This window comes from Pongo abelii, chromosome 4, assembly GCF_028885655.2.
Source record: "Pongo abelii isolate AG06213 chromosome 4, NHGRI_mPonAbe1-v2.0_pri, whole genome shotgun sequence".
NCBI classification, from domain to species: domain Eukaryota; kingdom Metazoa; phylum Chordata; class Mammalia; order Primates; family Hominidae; genus Pongo; species Pongo abelii.
Genome location: NC_071989.2, coordinates 28,266,839 through 28,287,539, shown reverse-complemented (window position 1 = coordinate 28,287,539; position 20,701 = coordinate 28,266,839). Strand labels below are relative to the sequence as shown.

Below are 20,701 nucleotides of genomic sequence, written 5' to 3'. Positions count from 1 at the left end.
TGATTTGAGCACAAGCGATCACTCCCTCCTTCCTAAAACACTTTCATTGGCTTTTAGGACAGCAACATATTTTGGCTTTCCTCTTATGTCACTGCCTTGTCCTTTTTTGTCTCCTTTGCAGGTGTCTTTGCTTCTCTTTAATGTTTTTAATGTTGGAAAGATCCAAGATGAAGCGTTAATCTACTTTTCTCTTCTACAATGTTGGAAAGATCCAAGATGAAGCGTTAATCTACTTTTCTCTTCTACAGTCACTCCTGTGTCATCTCATGTCCTCAGGGCTGTGGTCTCATGATCTCAATTACCATCTATTTATTCCCCATTAAATTTCTGGCAAATCCGTCTTCCCAGTTGCTCAGGACAAAAATTTGAAATAATTCTTTACTCTTCTTCTTCTCTGCCACTTCACACTTCAATCCCCAGAAATATTTTCTTCAAAATTTATCCAGATACTGAAGAATTCTCATTCTCCCCAATGCTACACCTCATCACATTTCCCCTAGATTAGTGCAGCATTCTGTTAATGATATTCTCTGCTTAGTACCTTGCGAAGACTTCCCATTTAATTTCATAAAACTTAAAGTTCTTACACTTATCTGTAAAGACCCCATATTCTGCGCTCTGTTTACCAGTTAACCTCATTTTCTTCTCTTTTTTTTATTTGTTTCGCTTTTGTTACCCAGGCTGGAGTGCAATGGGGCGATCTTGGCTCACTGCAACCTCCTCCTCCCAGGTTCAAGCAATTCTCCTGCCTCAGGCTCCCAGGTAGCTGGGATTACAGGTATGTGCTACCACACTTGGCTAATTTTGTATTATTAGTAGAGATGAGGTTTCGCCATGTTGGTCAGGCTGGTCTGGAACTCCTGACCTCAGGTGATCCTCCCAAAGTGCCAGGATTACAGGCATGAGCCATCTTGATTTTGCCCACCTTCACCAACGACCTTGGCCCACTTGCTGTTCTGTGAAGTGGCCAGGTATGTTTCTCTCAGTGATTTTGCACAAGATATTCCATCTGCCTGGAATGTTTTTTGAAACATCTCCTTGATTAATACCTTCATCCTTTTGAATCTTTGTCAACTTCTTAATGTTATCGTGAACAACCCAGCTAACACAACAAACCAATCCCTCCCCTCCCAATTTCCTGCAGCCCCTTTTGCGTTTTTAAAAATGTTTATTTTATAATGTATACATAACTTAATTACTTACCATGTTTGCTTGTCTTTATTTTTCCCACATACTTTTTTTTTTTTTTTTTTTGAGACAGAGATTCACTCTGTTGCCCAGGCTGGAGTGCAGTGGCGCCATCGCGGCTCACTGCAACTTCCGCCTCCTGGGTTCAAGCGATTCTTCTGCCTCAGCCTCCGGAGTAACTGGGACTACAGGCATGCGCCACTAGGCGCGGCTAATTTTTGTATTTTTAGTAGAGACGGGGTTTCACCATGTTGGCCAGGCTGGTCTCAAACTCCTGACCTCAAGTGAACTGCCCGCCTCAGCCTCCCAAAGTGCTGGGATTACAGGCGTGAGCCACCGTGCCCGGCCCCACATACTATTATATAATAAAATCTCTCTGCAGACATGGATCTTGTCTGTTTTGTTCACTGATGTATCTCTCCCAAGTGCTGGGCTAGTACTTGTCACTTAAAAAATGTTGTTAAATGAATAATTTTAAACAGACCTAGAGCAAGAAAAGAATAACATGATTAAGGTTAGAATAAACATGAACAATTTCCTTTGCTCTGTTAATTTAAATTTAGAAATTAAAATTTAAATATCCATTTATAACATATTTCTTTGCAAACACAGACACACACTTTCTCGTACATTTATTTGAAATAAATAGAAAAAGAAGCCACTTGAGGCAATTAAGCACCTGACCTTTCCATTTTACGTATTAGTCTGTTTTTCTGCTTGCTTACTTGTCCCGTATGCAATACCACGTGACCTTTCGGATTTATTTTCTGACTCAATGGAACAGATAATGATAATTATTTACACAAAACAAAAGAGAAGAAAAAATTGAATAGCTTAAATTTCATTATTAAGGTCTTGTAGATACATATATTTGCAAAATATGGATTGGTATCAGCCATCAGAAATATTCAAAAGAAATAAAATACCATTGGTAACAATTAATATTTCTTACTTGGTATGCAAAGCAACATAGAAAATGGCTACTCTAACTTTGAATCTGCTGCCAAATTACTTCAATCAAATGGAAGATTGTCTTGATTTTAATTGACTTTATATTAAATCGAAAATTGCTATGTGATCCATAGTCCAGGTTACAAAAAAAAAAGTTAGATATACTAAGTAGTCAAGGTAATCCATTCTTTCTATTCCTAATGAAGCCTAAACTCCGATTTTTTTTTTTTTATCTCGCCCAAATTCCCGTCCAAGAGGTCTTGGGCGTCATGCCCTACAAACCATAAATTTTCATCAGATAGGTTTTATTTAACCCTATATATCGTGACTTATTTCCCAACCTGACTCTGGCATAACATTACAAGATGAGGAATAAAGTGAAAATATTTCACCCCCAAAACATGTGTTTTTTTGGTCATATTTTGAAATGGTCCTGCAAGCCATCCTTTGTGGGGGAAAATTCACATCTGTAAAGAATCCCTACTAACGTAGCCAGATCTTTTCCTTCCAGGCCCCTCCAGTTCTGAATAGATTAACTGAGAGTCTAGCACCTTTGACAGGGTCTGAATAGGAAACATTTGTGATCTCTTGTTTCTAAGGGCAGTCATTATGAGACTTCAAAAGAGCCTTGGTCTCCACAATTTTTATCTTAACCTGAACATTTTCTTTCTATTGATCCCAGGTTCTCAGACAAAAACCCAACCAGTTTTCAACCACAAACTGTGTAAATTTACCTATAGCCTGGGAGCCTACCCACTTTCAAGTTGTCCTGCCTTTCTGAAACAAACCAATGTATTCCTTAAATGTATTTGATTGATGTTTCATTGTCACATGCCTCCTTAAAAATCTATAAAACCAAGCTGCACCCCAACCACCTTGGGCACATGTTCTCAGGACCTCCTGAGGGCTGTGTGATGAGCCATGGTCACTCACATTTGGCTTAGAGTAAATCTCTTAAAATATTTTACAGTGTTTGACTCTTCATCGACACTAATTTCAAATAATAAAATTGATACTAATATGCTCTGATGATCCTCTGTGCAGCTATTTCAATGTGGTAGCATTGAAAGCATTATATATGTCAAGTCAAAAGATGTGATAAATTAGGCAAAAAGATAACACAAAAAAAAGTTCTGTTTGTCATCCCATTAATGTAATTTCCATTGAACTTCCGTTCACTAAGTTTTGAAGTGAGTTTTGAATTGAGATTGATGTTGAAAATATTTTTACACATTTCCCTCTATCTAGGCTGTTGGATTTGTCTTAAAAAATAGCCATTATGACACTATCTGCACTGCTCTGAAAATAATCTTTCTGAGTATACATTTGCCAGATTGGAGTGTTTAATAGCATCTATAAGCCAAGCAGCAAATCTGTGTTGTCAGATCTTACATTACAGAATTCAAACAAGTATGTTCCTTGGAGAGCTAGCTTTCTTTATGTATAATAGTGAGATGTGAATATAAGCAACTCTCTAAGATTTGTCACTGTTAACATTTTGAGTTCAAGGTTTTCTGAAATATTGAAGAAATACAGGTACACTGATTGTGTATCTGTTTTGCATGACTCTTTGCAAGGAAAGGAAGACTGCGAATCCTCAGTAAGTGCATGCTATGTGATAATCTAGCTCCATTCAATTCATACTGAATGGGTATGAGAGTACATGCAAGAAGAGCAGAAGAGGAGGAAAATAAAACTAAATAACTGTTTTTTTTAGCTTTATACATTTTGTTCTAAACAACATTAAAATTTTTAAAAATAGTTTCATTAAATGTCAGCAATATGCTTGTAACAGTTGTTTTACAAAACTCAAAATTTATCATATCCATATGTTCTGGTACACAAAAGTATAATGCATACATCTATCTCATGCACAAGTATGCAAACTTCTCACATAAATATAAGTAGCTTAAATTAAGAAACAGGTGCAAAATAATAAACAATAACTATTATTTTTTTCACCAAGACTTCAAGTATAAAAATTCTATATGTTACTCACTACACTGAAAGTTTAAGAAAGAAAATCACAAAATATTATTTTGTGAACTAATATAAGTAATAATTTAACTAAAATTAACAAAACTTAAGGATATATATGTGTATATATATATATATATATATACAAACTAAGAATTTAAGGAAGAATCTTTAACCACATAAGGATCTTCCAATGAAGGCTTGTACTATTAATATACACTAGTTAGTGGTCCCATTTTTATTTCATCAGGAATTCTAGAGAATCTTTTTTGTCTATACAGAGTCTGAAATTTAAAAAACAAAATATTGTAAGTAGGTGAGGAACTATTGGTCTAGACAAAGTGTCTTTCATAATTTATTCACTGTTAGAACCATTATGGAAGCTCAGCAATGTGTCTGAATAAAAAAATAATGTGCATTTAAATGCAATAGTCTGTATATCTGTCACCAATAGCAAGTCAGGAGTAGTAACAAAATATTAAATTATCTGAGAATAGGTTGGACGCGGTGGGTCATGCCTGTAATCCCAGAACTTTGGGAGGCCGAGGCGGGCAGATCACCTAAGGTCGGGAGTTTGAGACCAGCCTGACCAACATGGAGAAACCCTGTCCCTACTAAAAATACAAAATTAGCCAGGCATGATTGCACATGCCTGCAATCGCAGCTACTTGGGAGGCTGAGGCAGGAGAATCGCTTGAACCCAGGAGGCGGAGGTTGTGGTGAGCTGAGATCGGGCCATTGCATTCCAGCCTGGGCAACAAGAGCAAAACTCTGTCTCAAAAAAAAAAAAAAATTATCTGAGAATAAATATTTTCAAAAGATGAGCTAAACTCTTTTTGTAGAAAAAAAAAGTACTGATGCCAGAAATATAAAATATATGAATAACCATATAAATTATCCATTTTTCAAAAATGGAGTCATAAAAATATTAAATCATCTTCATTGCTTCTGTAATTGATTACCATAAACTTCGTGGCTTTAACAATACAAATTTATTATCTTACAATTCTATGGGTTATAAAAACAGCAACGGTATCTTTGGCCAAAAAGGAAAGTGTCAAAATCACCATGTTTCTTTCTGGATCTCTATGGGAAAATCCATTTTTTTATTCTTTTCTATTTCTTGAACATTTTCTCCCACATACCTTGACCCATTGCCCACTCCCTCCGTCTTTAAAACCAGCAACATTTAAATGTAGCCTTTTCTATGACAGTTCTTCTGGATTCACAACTCTATCTCAATACCATCAAGAAAATATTCACATTTTTTTACATGTAGCTGTCTTCCCTCAACTCTGAGCCCCACAACCTGGGGCTGTTCTCCAGAGGTAACTAGAAAGATTTCATAGTTCAAGAAGCCTTGCCCAAGTCAAAGTCTAAAGGTTAATATTATATATATAATATTATATGTATAATTACATATTTTATATATATAAATATATATAATATGTAATTATATATAAGTATATATATATTTATTTATATATTTATTTATATAATATAATTTTATATATAATTACATATTATATATACAAATATATAATTATATATATAATTACATATTATATATACAAATATATATATAATTACATATTATATATACAAATATATATATAATTACATATTATATATACAAATATATATATAATTACATATTATATATACAAATATATAATTATATATAATTACATATTATATACACAAATATATAATTATATATAATTACATATTATATATACAAATATACAATTATACATATAATTACATATATACAAATATACAATTATATATAATTACATATATACAAATATATAATTATATATAATTACATATATACAAATATATAATTATATATAATTACATATATACAAATATATAATTATATATAATTACATATATACAAATATATAATTATATATAATTACATATATACAAATATATAATTATATATATAATTACATATTATATATATACAAATATATAATTATATATACAATTACATATTATATATATACAAATATATAATATATAAAGATTCACAACATCTGTATATATCAGAAGTGGAAACATGGCATCTATGTTGAATTTTCGGCTTTAAACAACCCTCTTCTTACTTCTATTGTCCTCCTTCTGAACTGCAGAAAAGAGAAAAAGCTGATACCGTATTTCCTAGAAGTATTTCCTAGAATTCCCTTCCTTCTGCTATTCTGGGATGAGATTCAGATTCCATACCAAGCAGATGAGGCTAGAGATATCTGGAATGTGCAGACTTGTGATTCATAGTAGCTTCTTGACAGTGATTTGCAAATAACTTTTAAGCTGTAGCTTGAGATAGTTGATGGAAACAAAGAATCCTAAGAATTGCTTGCAGGTTCCTACTGGCATTAGGAGAACTACAACTGAGAATCTTTTAATAAAAATGTGTAGTATCTGTTCCTTTAACTTGCCAGATATAGCTTCCCTGACTTCTTTGAGTCTCCCCAAACTTCACTCCCCAAGTCTTCTAACACTCATGTAAACCCTAATAGGTTATATAAAATCATTATTTTTTAAATCAAATGCAAATTAATACAGTATTTGTTAGATAAATTTTAAAAAATAAAACTGAGAAGGAAAGAACTAATAAATGGTGATTAAACAACATGCTGTCCATATTTTAAAAGATAGATTTTTCCTTCATATCCATCATGAACAAAAACCCCAAGTAGAGTAAATTTCTGAATCAGAAGAATAAATGTTACTTTTAAATTAAAAAAATACAATACATTTATAAAAATGTTAGAGCAAGTATCTTAAAATAGGATAGAATAAAGCAGTTTTTTTTAATGAGCTAAAACATAAATTTGGAGGCAACTCTCCCATATATCTGCATCTACTTTTAAAGCTTATAGACAACTTAAAATTATAAAAATGGGTGAAGATAGAGACCACTACTATTCATCCAATCTCCCCTTATCCTTTTCTCACTGTAATATAGCTTAGTTTTTATTTGGGGGAGAAAAATACAAGTTAAATGCCAATTTCCCACTTTGAATCAAGTGTAGCCATATGACTAAGTTCAGAACAATGAGTAACAATTAAACTGAGATTTTAAATATGTTTTCACAAAATTCTAACAGGCAATCGAGAGCAATGAGATCTACAAAGGCAATACAATGCCAAAATAACCCCATCCTGCTAATCTAATAGTCATGGCAATTAAAAACAAACTGGGGATGAAACTTTATATTTTATATGTATGTTATTTTTTTTGACAGTACCTTATAATTACAAGGATAGGTACAACTTGAGCTCCTTTACATTGTTGGTAGTGATTTCAGTTTTGATAGTATTTAAGAAAAAACCAGAGAGCAATTTTGCAAAATCTCCAAAAAGCTGTATTCTTACCAACTTTTAAAAATTATTTATCCATATTATTAGTTCTGGGATATATTGTTGGTTATAGTGTGGTTGTTTCAGAATTTGCAAAGTTGTTCTATATATATACATATATATGTATATATATATAATCCCAAACTATTTCATACATGTCTATCTCTCTTTTTTGTGTGTGTATATGTATTTCCAAACTACAGTTACTATATATCTATATATCATATATGTGTGTTTGTGTGTATATCTTCCCAAAACTACTACTAAAATGGATAAATATATTACATCATAGTTTATTATTACAATGATGTCTTGCTAGTAATTGAAATAAGTAATTAAATTTTTATATAACCTCATCAATAAGTACCAAATATGGTATTGTGTGGAAAGAAAAATCTCAAAAGTTTAGTTAGAATTAGATATTGTACTTTTCAAGTCATGCTGACTAGGGAACTGCCTTTGAGAAGGTAGGAGAAAGAGTAACAAGGATTAAACAATGTGAAATGTCAGCAACTTATAGAATTTTGGTCATGTCACAGCTGACTGTTACATGTGGGCAGTAAAAAAAAAAAAAGAGTAGGGGCTGTGTTCCATACAGTCATTCAGGTATCAAGCCTCCTTTGATCATGGGGTTCTCCAGCTTTTAGGATCTCCTACTCCTCTGTATTCAGTCAGTAAATGTTGGATAGAGAGTTTAGAGGATTTTCTGTGATCTTTTCAATAGGCTTCATCTTAGGTGGTGTAGGTTGCTTTTACTCACATCATATTGGTCATACTCAGTCTCATGAAAGCAGCTAAAGACAAGACTTGTGAATATAATCAGGTGGTATGATTTGTAGGTAAAGGAAATAGATAAACTGTAAAATCTAATTATATAAAAATACAATTAATGGTTTTTGAAAACATACATTTATAGTGGATGTGTATTTGTTTTAGCTTCCTAGTGGTGCTGCTATAAAACATTAGCACAAACTTAGTGGATTAAAACAACACAAATACACTATAATAGTTCTATAGGTTAGAAATCTCATTGTCCTTAAATCAGTGTTGGCAAAGCTGCATTCCTTGCTGGAAGCCCTAAGAGAGAATTCAGTTCCTTGCCTTTTCAAACTTCTAAAGGCTGCCAATATTCTTGGCTTATGGTCTTTTCCTCCATCTTTAAAGCCTGCAGCATAGCATCTTCAAAAAAATCTCTGTCTAACTCCTCTTCTGCCTCACTCTTACTTTAAAGGACATGTGTGGTTGCAGTGGGCCCACTAGGATAACCCAAAGATAATCTTCCTATTTTAAGCTGATCATCTAATTAGAAAACTTATTTCCATCTACATCTTTAATTCACTTTTACCATGTAACAGGATCTATCCATAGATTCTACGGGTTTGGGTCTGACATTTTGGGGTGGGAACATTATTCTACTTATCACAATATGTAGAAAATTATTGCCTAATGTAAACAACTTGTAATATTTATTGTCTCTCTCCGGACAGATTTCTAGAGCACTTGATCTGTATTTGCAATCCTATGTTTATTTTTAAAATATAGCTGTAATAAACATCACAAAATTATTGGTCAATTCCAGTGGTGCATTCACGCTCTGATATTAATCTTTGTAATTTCCTGCATTTTAATTAGTGGAAATAAAAATACATCACATGTAAATAAATGTGAATGAAGTGAAATAATTATAGAGAACTAGTTCTCTATAAACTATAAAAAACTAGTTCTCTATAAAAAAGGAATAAATAACTTATCTTTCTTTTAAACGTAACACCTGTAAATTTAAGTGCAGTTTTAAAAGGGGAAAAAATGAGTAGGAGAAAAATAAAAGAATTATGAAATGTACAGTAATTATTAAGAATAAAGCCCATTTGTCAGAAAAGAATAAATGATATGCCATTACAGAAATTATAAATTATCATTCAAATAAAAAAAAGAACTACAGGAACATAACTTGACAAGATAGCAAGAATTTCAGATATATTCAGCATAGCCATGTACACACAGAAACTTCTCCCTTAACTTTGAAATTTAAAGTTCCTCCTGAGCTTGGTTGTGGGGGGAGGGTTGTACAGTTCCTGGGAAGAAGGGAGTTCAATTACAATCAGCAAAGTTTTCCACTACCAGCAGTAGGCTTTTGATCTGAGATTGCCACACATGGTTTATGTTCTGTGAAGGGCAGATGTGCAAATAGAAAATCTCTGTGTTAAGCCTTGGCAAATGCCAACAAGAAGGTAGGAGGTCAGAGTAACAAGCAAAGTTGTTACCGTAAAGAGAGTATAAATTTCTGTCTCTTTGTCCCAACGAAAATGACCGTATTGAAAAAGATGTCGAAATGCAAGGTGAAATGGAGAGGGGAACAGGAGGAGAGTCAATTACAAATTAACTTACAATTTTGTAAATTTTGAGATAGCTGTAGACTTTAAAATATTTGAGTAAATATTTCTATCTCTAAATGAAATATAATTCAAAAATTTTTTTCACAGAGGTGACATGGCATTTAGATAGTTTGTAGTTAGTATTGCATGTCCAGAATAATTATAATTTTAACCACCTCACAGAACAATCATAAAAAGTAATATTGATTTTTCAGCTAGGAATTTTTAAATGTCTTAAAAACTCTTCATTGAAAAGCTACTTTCTTTGGTAAATTTATTAAGGTTACTCTGATGACCTGTGAGATGTTTATTGTGCTGTACTATTCCAGTGCTTTTTATATGTAGTGACACTCGTTAAATAACCATGAACGTGGCAGTGAGATCTAGATTATGCTTGCAGGATGTTTTCCTGAAAAGTGTGTATGCCAGTTTTTTCAGGCTCCTCTTATTTCTCTTTAATTTTGGACATTTTCAATATCTTCATTGTCTTGAAAAGTCTAAATGACTGAGTAATAATGTCAATTGAGAAAATTATTGTTTTCATAAATTAAATTCCTTGTAAAGGAAGATACTATGATTGCCACAGGAAAGAAAACAAAAGTGAAAACTCAGACTTCCTAAATTAGATATGCTCTGATCTAGTCATTGTCAAAGAAAATTGATCAATTAGTTATACTCAAGAATTCACTCTAAGTTAGCAAAGAGAAACAATAAAAGAATAGAATAAAAGCTAAGTATAAATCCCTGGATGGGCGATTGAGAAACTCCGTCAAACAATCAATAGGTGTTTTTGAGAAAGAGCATAGAGACAATGGCAGAGAAGCTATTATTGAGGGTAATTGCTGAGAATTGTCCTGGCTTTAAGATTAGCATCTCTCTTTCATTTTAAAAGTCCAGTGAAAGCCAAAGGCACTTAACTCAAATAAATCCACACATCTAGACACACTGTAGTAAAACTGTAAGACACTATGTCTTTTAAAAAACATGTATACATATGTAACTAACCTGCACATTGTGCATATGTACCCGAAAACTTAAAGTATAATAAAATAAAATAAAAAAGAAAACCCCCCCCAAAAAAATTTGTCAATTTGATTCAAAGTCTACTGCCAAGGACAATTACATAACCTTGCATGTCTCCACTTTATTATTTATAAAATAATGCTAATAATAATATCTACCCTATAAAGTTGTTGAATTAAGGTTGCTGATACATGTAAAGAGTTTAGAACTGTGCCTTCCCACAGAGTAAGTATTCAATAAAGATTAGCTCAAATTCTGAGTGGCAAAAAATAAAAATAAAAATAAAAAATAAAAAAAATAAAAACTTTAACTATATTACAAACAAAAAAACAAATAGTTAACTAACCACATCGCCTGAAAGGCCTGTATGACTGAATCTTAGAACCTACCAGGTCTCTAGCTTCTGACAGGGCTTTATTCCTTGGAGTCTAGGTAACTGCCATGTTGGCCTTGATCATTTCTTAGATTAGATTAGGTAATTTCTTAACCCAATCTCTTCCTTTATTCTGTTAGGCAGAAGAATCACGCTTCTACTATACTTCTTAAAATTAAGTTCTACTTATTGCTCGGATTTCTGCTTAAATGCTTCTATCTTAGAGAGAACTTTCTTGAGCTATCAACCTAGAACATTTTATCATCCACACTTACATTCTTTTATTATTTCATGCACTGTGACCTTCCCCTTCTTTGCAATGAATGGAAGTTGTAATTACTCAATTGTGTTTACATTTTTACATTTTTGAAAGATAATTGTTTAGTACCCAGGCATTATCTGGGAAATATAAGATTTATCTTATGGTCAAGCATTTTTCCTAAGTATTTTCAAATGTGTGATTGTTTTTTGGATGGATCTTCTTGCAGCCTTGCAGTGAAATTCATGAGTGAATTGTTTAAGTAGATAGGACATATGAATGTTTTTTCCCTGTAGATCATGCATTAAAAACTGAGTGCTGCATGAAGCCCCTTGACCAGGAATTGCATTTAAAATATTTCTCTTCTTTGTGTGTCTATTCCCTGTTACATATCAACCTGAAAATTTTGAAAATAACTTCTCTCACATACTCAGTTCCACAGGCTCCTAATTTTAACCAGCAGAGTGGCCAGCTAACTCCATGATGTTCAAACGAAAAACTGTGATGAACACATATTATTTGAGGATTTCTTTCAGGAAGGAAATTTGTCTGATTGGCTCTCTTGAGACCTACTTTGTGTAACAAAATGAGTATCTGCCTTTCATTCTTTGGAATTAATCTGGTTCTTCTGCAAATTCTCTTTGTTTAAACTTTGTTCATGCCTTAGAATTCTTTGCTCATTAATTTACCTTTGCAGAATTGGGTTGTTCTCTCACTGATACCCTAAACCGGATGCAATAGGGTCCATGTGCTCTCTTCTGTTTGATCGTTCCCTGATTTGGTAAGGAGTCAGAACTTCCAGCTCAAGTTTCAGAGAAAGAGGGCTTTAGCTGGAAATCTTCTTGCCCCTATCCTCTGTACATTTCATTACCTCTCAGCAGTTGCTGTCGTCCCTTGCTGATTTTCTGCTTCCTTACAGGATATGTCTCATTACAGGGACATGAAGCTCTCTAAGCCGTATTCTCAGATGAACATGTTATTATCTCTGATTCAGCTCTTTTCAGGATTTTGCAAAGAAAAACTCTGTTCTTCCAAGCAGCTTATGAACAATGTATTTGATTTCTTGTTATCTGTGAGCATATTTTTCTATTGTGCCTCCCACATATTTGCAAGTCTATAAATCTACTTCCATTTGTAAGATCTGAAAGACACTTATGCATGGAGATCATACTCTGCTCTATTACCAATTTATCAAGAATCTCCTTCTTGATTTGTATGTCTGGACTTAGCCAGGAATACCAAAGCTTAGATATTCCTCTCAGAGATGGAATCTGAGAGGTAAGTATGTAAATTCTTTAATGCTAGTGTGATAGATCTAAGCCCTGAAATATTGCTGATGATTATCAGGTCCTTGGGAACATAGGCGCATGCTGTTCTGATTGAAGACTCTTATAAAGTCTTTCAGGCTCCCATGAAAATCTCAGATCTGTAGCCAACTTTAGCAGAAAATGTATCACTATAACTCAAAACCTGGGTTATTGAGAATCCAGTTTCTTACTTATATTTTTCTATGATAAGTTTTTATTTTCTTTTGTTTTTAAGTAAATCCCACTGTAATAAGATTACGGTGTTCATAAATAGTTTTATTTCCACTTATTTGTCATTTATGATGTATCATAAATTCTTGTTTACTTATAAATATCTTACTATCATTTCAATATCTGTCTCTAAAATATACTCAATGTAATAGAGACTGTAATTACTTCACAACTTTTATCTGCTACCTGGCACACAATGGGTGCTCAATTTTATCATAAAAAGAAGGACATTTTTTGATTATTTCTCTCCACCTGACCTGCAGTTACTCTTGTTTTTCAATTCACACATCTTTACATAGTACCATCGGAACATATTTTGGTCCTTAACTTGCAGAAAAGTCCACTGTCTTCTTACTTTGAAATGAGTTACTCCTCCAACAACAAATGAACCTTTAAATGTTTGACTTAGGCTACAGCCAATGCGGTACTAAAGCAGCCATGGTGTGATGGAGTAGCTTCATCACAGCATTTTCCATCTATATCGTGTTGATTCTCACTCATGACCCTTAACTTCTGTTACTCAAGTGTACTTTCCACAAAGCATTCAGAATGCACAGGAGCATCCCAGATGACTCAGGCAATTAAAATAGAAACGTGGTGAACTCCTGCAATTTCTCTTTCCGTTCCCATCCTGATGGTGAAAGAAAAAGTCTAAAGGAAGGTTAACTGATATGTGATTGATTACATAGCTCATCATCTAAACAGAGACACTTTTGAGAGTGAGAGGGAAAACAAAAGTAAATAAAATGATCTAATGTTGAAACATTTCGTTTTTACCATTATTATTACTTTGGAGGGTGTAGAATTTATATTACTATATTTTCAAAAATAAAATTGTTTCTAAAACAAATATAACCTTATCAGTATAGTAAAACAAGATTTTTTTAAATTTTTATTTTTATTTTGTGAGCAACAAATTACAAATAAAATGAACAGAGAAAGTAATCTACATATTATCACACGGATTAGTTTCTTAACTTCTAATTGTTTCTAATAATTACATTTTTATACATTTATTTTCAATATGATTGTATTAGTTTATTTTTTATAAAAGTGCCAGTAACCTCTTCAAAATTGTATTTTATTATTGCAAAATTTGAAACTGAGATAGTCTTTTATTTAATCTATGTTTTTTATTGAAAAAGTAATTTATCTTAAAATGTTGAACTGAAAACAAATTCTACTAATGAAGTATTTTCTTAAAGCTTTCTTTTTGCATTTTAATGTGTAAATACTTAAGCTCTAGCATTTTCACAGATGGTGCATTTTTTCTTTCATTTACAGTATCTTTTTTGATAAACATTTTATGAAACTCAACTTGTTTTATAAGCTCCCTTTACTTATGATTATTAACAATACTTTTTCCAGAGTTTGTAGACTTAAAAGTGAAAGGCCTTTTCAGATTTACTCCATTTAGTTTCAAGAATATTCATTGACCCAATTTAAAAATGTGTGTTCTATAAAAGTATGCTTCCAACAATTTAAGATATTCAAACTTCAGGCCAGGCACGGTGGCTCATGCCTGTAATCCCAACACTTTGAGAGGCCAAGGTGAGTGGATCACCTGAGGTCAGGAGTTCAAGACGAGCCTGGCCAACATGGCAAAACTCTTGTCTCTACTAAAATATACAAAAATTAGCCAGGCATGGTGGCAGGTGCCTGTAATCCCAGCTACTTGGGAGGCTGAGGCAGGAGAATTGCTTGAACCTGGGAAGCAGCAGTTGCACTGAGCAGAGACGATGCCACTGCACTCCAACCTGGGTGACAAAAAATAAAATAAAATATATTCAAACTTCAAAATTAAACCATGCACAATATTTCAGTTCACTTCATTTAATGTTTTCAGGTTCTTTTTTGCTTCTGGAAGAAAAATTGTAAGTAGCTTCCTTTTGAAATATTTGTTTTCAATAACTGCAATTTACAAAAAGCTTCAAAAGCTGTTGTTGCTGTTTTAATAATAGAATATTTTACTAAATATTTTCAATTGGCATTGTACCAAATACAACCAAAATCCAGCAGTCAAACACTTCTAAATCTGATCAATAACTGGCAGTAAAAGGAGAAAAAACAATTACAGTTGAAACCAAGATTTAAAAACAAATCTAAATTTTAGCTTATGGAGATAACACGCTGATACCCATTTTCCACTCTGCATATGTACAGAAGAAAACTTCATATATGAGTAAAATCCCTTTAAAATAGTAGTCATTTCATCTAAAAGGGAGGACAGACTTCAAAAAGTGATATGCAAAGAATTCTTTGACAAGCACTGTGATAATTTCTCTTCCTTGGAGATAATCTTCTTAAAATAACTATTACCGTTTCCTCAACAGATTTATGTCATCTGGTTTTCCTGTGGTCAAGGCCATTCCTACAGCTTCCGTCATGGTTGTGAATGTAGACAAACATTTTATTCATGTTATCTATTCATCTTATATCTTGAGAAATTTAAATATAATACTTAAGTTTTCATTAAATGCACAATTTGTTCATGGAAAGGAAGTGTACACTCTTTTGCATATGGAAAGTGTTAAGGAAGAAAAGAAAGAGTATCTTGTTATTAAAAAAAAAAAAACCTGAAAAAATCGGAATGGGAATTTAAGACAACAGGTATAATCTAAGTTTGTTGCCAACAGAATATGTGGTCATCTTTAAGTATATAAGACAACTCCTGTCACCTCCTATCCTTTAGTGTGGCAGTTTCTAATCATTGATCAAAAGCCTCTCTCCTTCCTGTCCCACATTCTGCCCCATAATCCTTCTCAACATCCACTAATTTCTAATAAATACACAAAAACAGAATTTGGTGACCAAAAGAGCTCAAATTTAATTCATCAAAATAAGTGATTTGGTGGAAGCTGTCTATACTTTTCTTGACAGTGTTTGTTTTTAATATCCAGCTTAACATTTGTGTTCTTAATATTGGATTTAGAAATCTATGTAACATGATACCTACTAAATAAATTATCGTGATTTTCAAGGTATGGCACCTAACAAATGTTTGCTGGCAATAATCCCTGTGTAACTCGTATCTGGAAACAAAACATCTTACAGAGCCATTTGAAAATGTTGTTAATAACTTTCCTTTTTGTGACTCAGCATCTATTTTTTAAGATACATAGAATTTAAATTTGAATTGTAACATTATATTTCAACTTTTTTCCCTATTCTTTTTCTTTCACTTGAAGGACTATCATACCAAATGCAGAATAAAGAATAGAACTTCATGTAATGATTTGATTATAGCTTGTTAAGAATAGACTTGTTTTCCACTCATCATTCTCTCTTCAATTTTTCACTGAGCTGTGCTCTTTTAGAAATTTTGTTGAGTGGGAAGATGTGAGCTTATGTAAACATGCATTGAACAGCTGAACTGAAATGTTTATAGCCCCAAACAGGAGATTACTCATTGGCACTAGTACAATGCACAGACATTTTCATGCGTGGCCTGTAATTGCAATATTGTATTTGAGGAAAAATGTGTTTGATAAAGAGTGAAAACAACTCTGCAGTTGCTTAGGGAGATAACATTGGTTAAGTTAACTAAATCAATGTTTCATCTACTGGTTTATATTTCATCAGATCTAAGGAACATTATGTTATAAAGCATGCTGAAATGCTAAATTATAATTAAATAAGACATGGTATAATTAATTCTGATTCATCCAATTGAATGATCCTGTTCAATTTTGTATGTATATAATAATAGTATTATTCATATAGAAATTACCCAGTCACCTTAATGTGCATTTTACTTTTTTCAATTCGTGAAAAAAGCACTATCAATTTCTATCCTACTGTTTTGATCAATCTGTCAAAAAATGCTTGCTCTAGGTGGAAAATAATTGAATCCAATGCACTATTATTCTGCTTAAACCAATTTAATAGAATTTCCCATAACATTTTCTTCAAGTTGGTCATTTAAATTTTAGAATTTTATGTAAAACAAAAAGAATAACTCTTCTGATTATTTTATTTAACTTGCAAAGTATTAAGGAGATGTCTTTGGGAAGAGATAGCAGACAGATTACATGTTTTTATATTTTTGCTTTATAATCCTTTGTATAGTTCCTATAGCTTTTTAAAAATCTTTTTCTAAGGATAAGAACATCCATCATTATAGCCTTTTAAAATGCTGATCTGAAAGTGGAACTGTTACCAGAAAGGGGTCCCTATCCCGACCCCAAGAGAGGGTTCTTGGATTTCGCGCAAGAAAGAATTCAGGGCAAGTCTGCAGTGCAAAGTGAAAGCAAGTTTATTTAGAAAGTAAAGGAAAAAAAGAATGGCTACTCTGTAGACCGAGCAGCCCTGAGGGCTGCTGGTTGCCCATGTTTATGGTTATTTTTTGATGATATGCTAAACAAGGGGTGGATTATTCATGCTTCCCCTTTTTAGACCATCTAGAGTAACTTCCTGGCATTGCCATGGCATTTGTAAACTGTCATGGTGCTGCGGGGAGTGTAGCAATGAGGATGACCAGAGGTCACTCTCATGGCCATTTTGGTTTTGTTGGGTTTTGACAGGCTCCTTTACTGCAATCTGTTTTATCAGCAAGGTCTTTGTGCCCTGTATTTTGTGCTGACCTCATCCTGTGATCTCATCCTGTGACTTAGAATGCCTTAACCATCTGGGAATGCAGCCCAGTAGGTTTCAGCCTCATTTTACCCAGCTCCTGTTTAAGATGGAGTTGCTCTGGTTTAAATGCCTCTAACAGAACCACTTTTCAGCTTTCCAACCAGATTTGGAAAGAGCTGGAGTGTTGCTCCCACCCTTAGAGCAAGATAAAAAAGCTATACAACTACAAATTAATGACTTTTCTTGAAACCATCAGAGAACTGAAGGTCAAGCAACTTAACCTAAAATCTGAGAAAATGTATGTCCTTGAGGAGGGAGATAGAATCTAGACCTTTTCTTATCTTGGATAGACACCTTTCAGTGTCATAACACCTAGTTAGTAGATTCAACTGGAAAGTATAAATAAGTTGCAAAATGCTAAGTATGAGCTAGCATGAGAGTGTGAAGCTCCAGCTGACCAGAGACCAAAAGGAATTTCTTAGGCTTGCACTTTCAGGCTGTTCCTCCTGGAACCCCGCCAGGTGCTCACATGGAAGATCAGGGAGAATCCTTAGAAACCATTCCCGTGTGGTGTAGTCTCAGGTAGGAGGCACCAGCACTGCAGAAATCCTTCCACATCTATCTCCCATCTTTCCCATATGGAACGAAAGTCTTAATATACTGGAATAACAACAATAACAAATGTATTCTTCAGGCATTGGTGGAAACTCACTGCAGAGAAAGTAGGTGGAAAGAAATAGAAAAAAAGAAAAAAATCTACCCTGAGGGTAGATATAGAGGTGGCAGAAACAATCACTGTATGGGATGAATGGGTAAGATAGAAGAATGAATCTGTAAATACAGAGATAGAATTTTAGAAATCAACCAATCTAAACAACAAAGAGAAAATAGAATAAAAACAGTCTAAAAGCCTCAGGGGCCTGTGGGAATATAGCAAAAAATAAAACATTTTTGTCACTGAAATCCTAGAAGAAAAGGAGGAGAATGAGGCTGAAAAAGTGTATAAATACATAATGGCTGAAAATATCTAAAAACTTACAAAAATACACAAACCTGCATAATAAAAAAATCAAGTTGAGTAAATCTCAAACTGGATAAGTCCAAAGAAGTATAGGACAAGAGACATTATAATCAAACGGAGAGACAGGACTAGCTGGATTTCCTAGTATTCCTTAGGAATACTAAGAATTCCTAAGCCTAGCTGGGGAAGGTGAAGGCACCCACCCTTAAACACAGGCCTGGTAACTCAGCTCACACCCAACCAATCGGGTAGTAAAGAGGGCTCGCTAAAATACAAATTAGGCTAAAAGCAGGAGGTAAAGAAATAGTCAAATCATATATCACCTGAGAGCATGGGGGTTCGGAGGGGGAAGTGGGGGGGTGTTGAAAATGATTGGGATATAAACCCAGGCATTTGAGCAGGGAGGGGCAACCCTTATATGGGAGCTCTGGTTTCACTCTATTAAATCTTGCAACTGCACACTTTTCTGGTCCGTGTTTGTTATGGCTTGAGCTGAGCTTTCACTCGCTGTCCGCCACTGCTGTTTGCCACCATCCCAGACCAGCCATTGACTTCCACCCCTCTGGATCCAGCAGGGTGTCCACTGCATTTCTGATCCAGCGAGGTGGCGCGCATTGCCACTCCCAATCAGGCTAAAAGCTTGCCATTGTTCCTGCATAGCTAAGTGCCTGGGTTCATCTTAATCGAGCTGAACACTAGTTGCTGGGTTCCATGATTCTCTTCCGTGACCCTCGGCTTCTAATAGAGCTATAACACTCATCGCGTGGCCCAAGGTTCCACTCCTCAGAATCTGTGAGGCCAAGAACCCCTGTTCATAGAACAAAAGGCTTACTGCCATCTTGGGAGAGGCCTGCCACCATCTTGGGAGCTCTAAGAACAAAGATCCACCAGTAACAAACTGCTGAAAAATGAAAACACAGAAAAAAATCTTGAAACCAGAGAGACAAAAAAGGCACAATACCTACAAGAGAGAAACGATAGAAATGATCTTAGATATATTATTAAAAACCAGGGAGATAAGAATTAAAGGACACAGTACTATTCAAATCCTAAAGGAATAACACTGCCAATTCAGAATTTTACATCAGGCAAAAAAAAAAACCAAAAAACAAAAACAAAACAAAACAAAAAAACACACCTTCACGAATAAAGGAGAATTGAAGACAACCTCAAAAGAATGTAAACTAAGATAATTTGTGGCCATGTGAGTTACACAAAAATAAACATCAAAGATTTCAAACTGATATAATAGAGAATTTCATAAATAAATTGAAGAGAAGGTAAAAACCTTCCTTATAAGATAATTCTGATTCATAAAAAAAAAAAAAAGTTAAAAAGAAAATCATCATGAAAGCACTACAGTATTGCAGGCTGATCAATGTTAAAATTCATATTCAAAAACTTTAAAGAGAATCAGAAGTTTCAGAGCTCTAAAGTATTTACCTCAAAATATTGTATTGCTATGGTATTTTTAACACATGTTCAGAAATGAGGCATAATTTTTTTTCCCCTCTGGAGTGTAGCTGAAATTAGTGATTTGCACATGATATCTAGTACCTCCTGATATAATGGGATAAGAAGGCATTCCACTTTGTGGTATTCACACATATTTAAGTAGAACAATGTTCTGTAAATTACCTGTCCAGTACTCTTCAAAATGTCATGGAGAAAAAACAATAAACAAACTGTCATAGAGTAAAGGAAGCTAAGGAAACATGTTATCTAAATGCAATGCAATATCCTGCATTGTATCCCAGAGAGAAGAAAGGACATTAGTGGGAAAATCGGGAAAATCTAAATAGAGTTTGTAATTGCACAAAACATAATTACTAAGTTTTGATAATTGGCAAAACATATAAACCTACAAAATTAAGAAGCTAAGTAAACCTCGAATAGAACAAATCCAAAGAAATATATTCCAAAGCATAGATTTTGACAGTAATGAAAGCTAGGTAAAGGATATAAGAAAACCCTATATTACCTTTGTTCTTCTTTTAAATTGAAACATTATTTCTAAGTAAGAGGAGGTTATACAAATCTTAAGATAAA

General features: G+C 33.6%; 1 pseudogene; it reads right to left on the bottom strand.

Moving 5' to 3' along the window:
• LOC129059655 (uncharacterized) overlaps positions 1-15,443 on the bottom strand; it is an 88,009-nt pseudogene extending 72,566 nt beyond the window's left edge.
• Between the last annotated feature and the right edge of the window lie 5,258 nt (positions 15,444-20,701).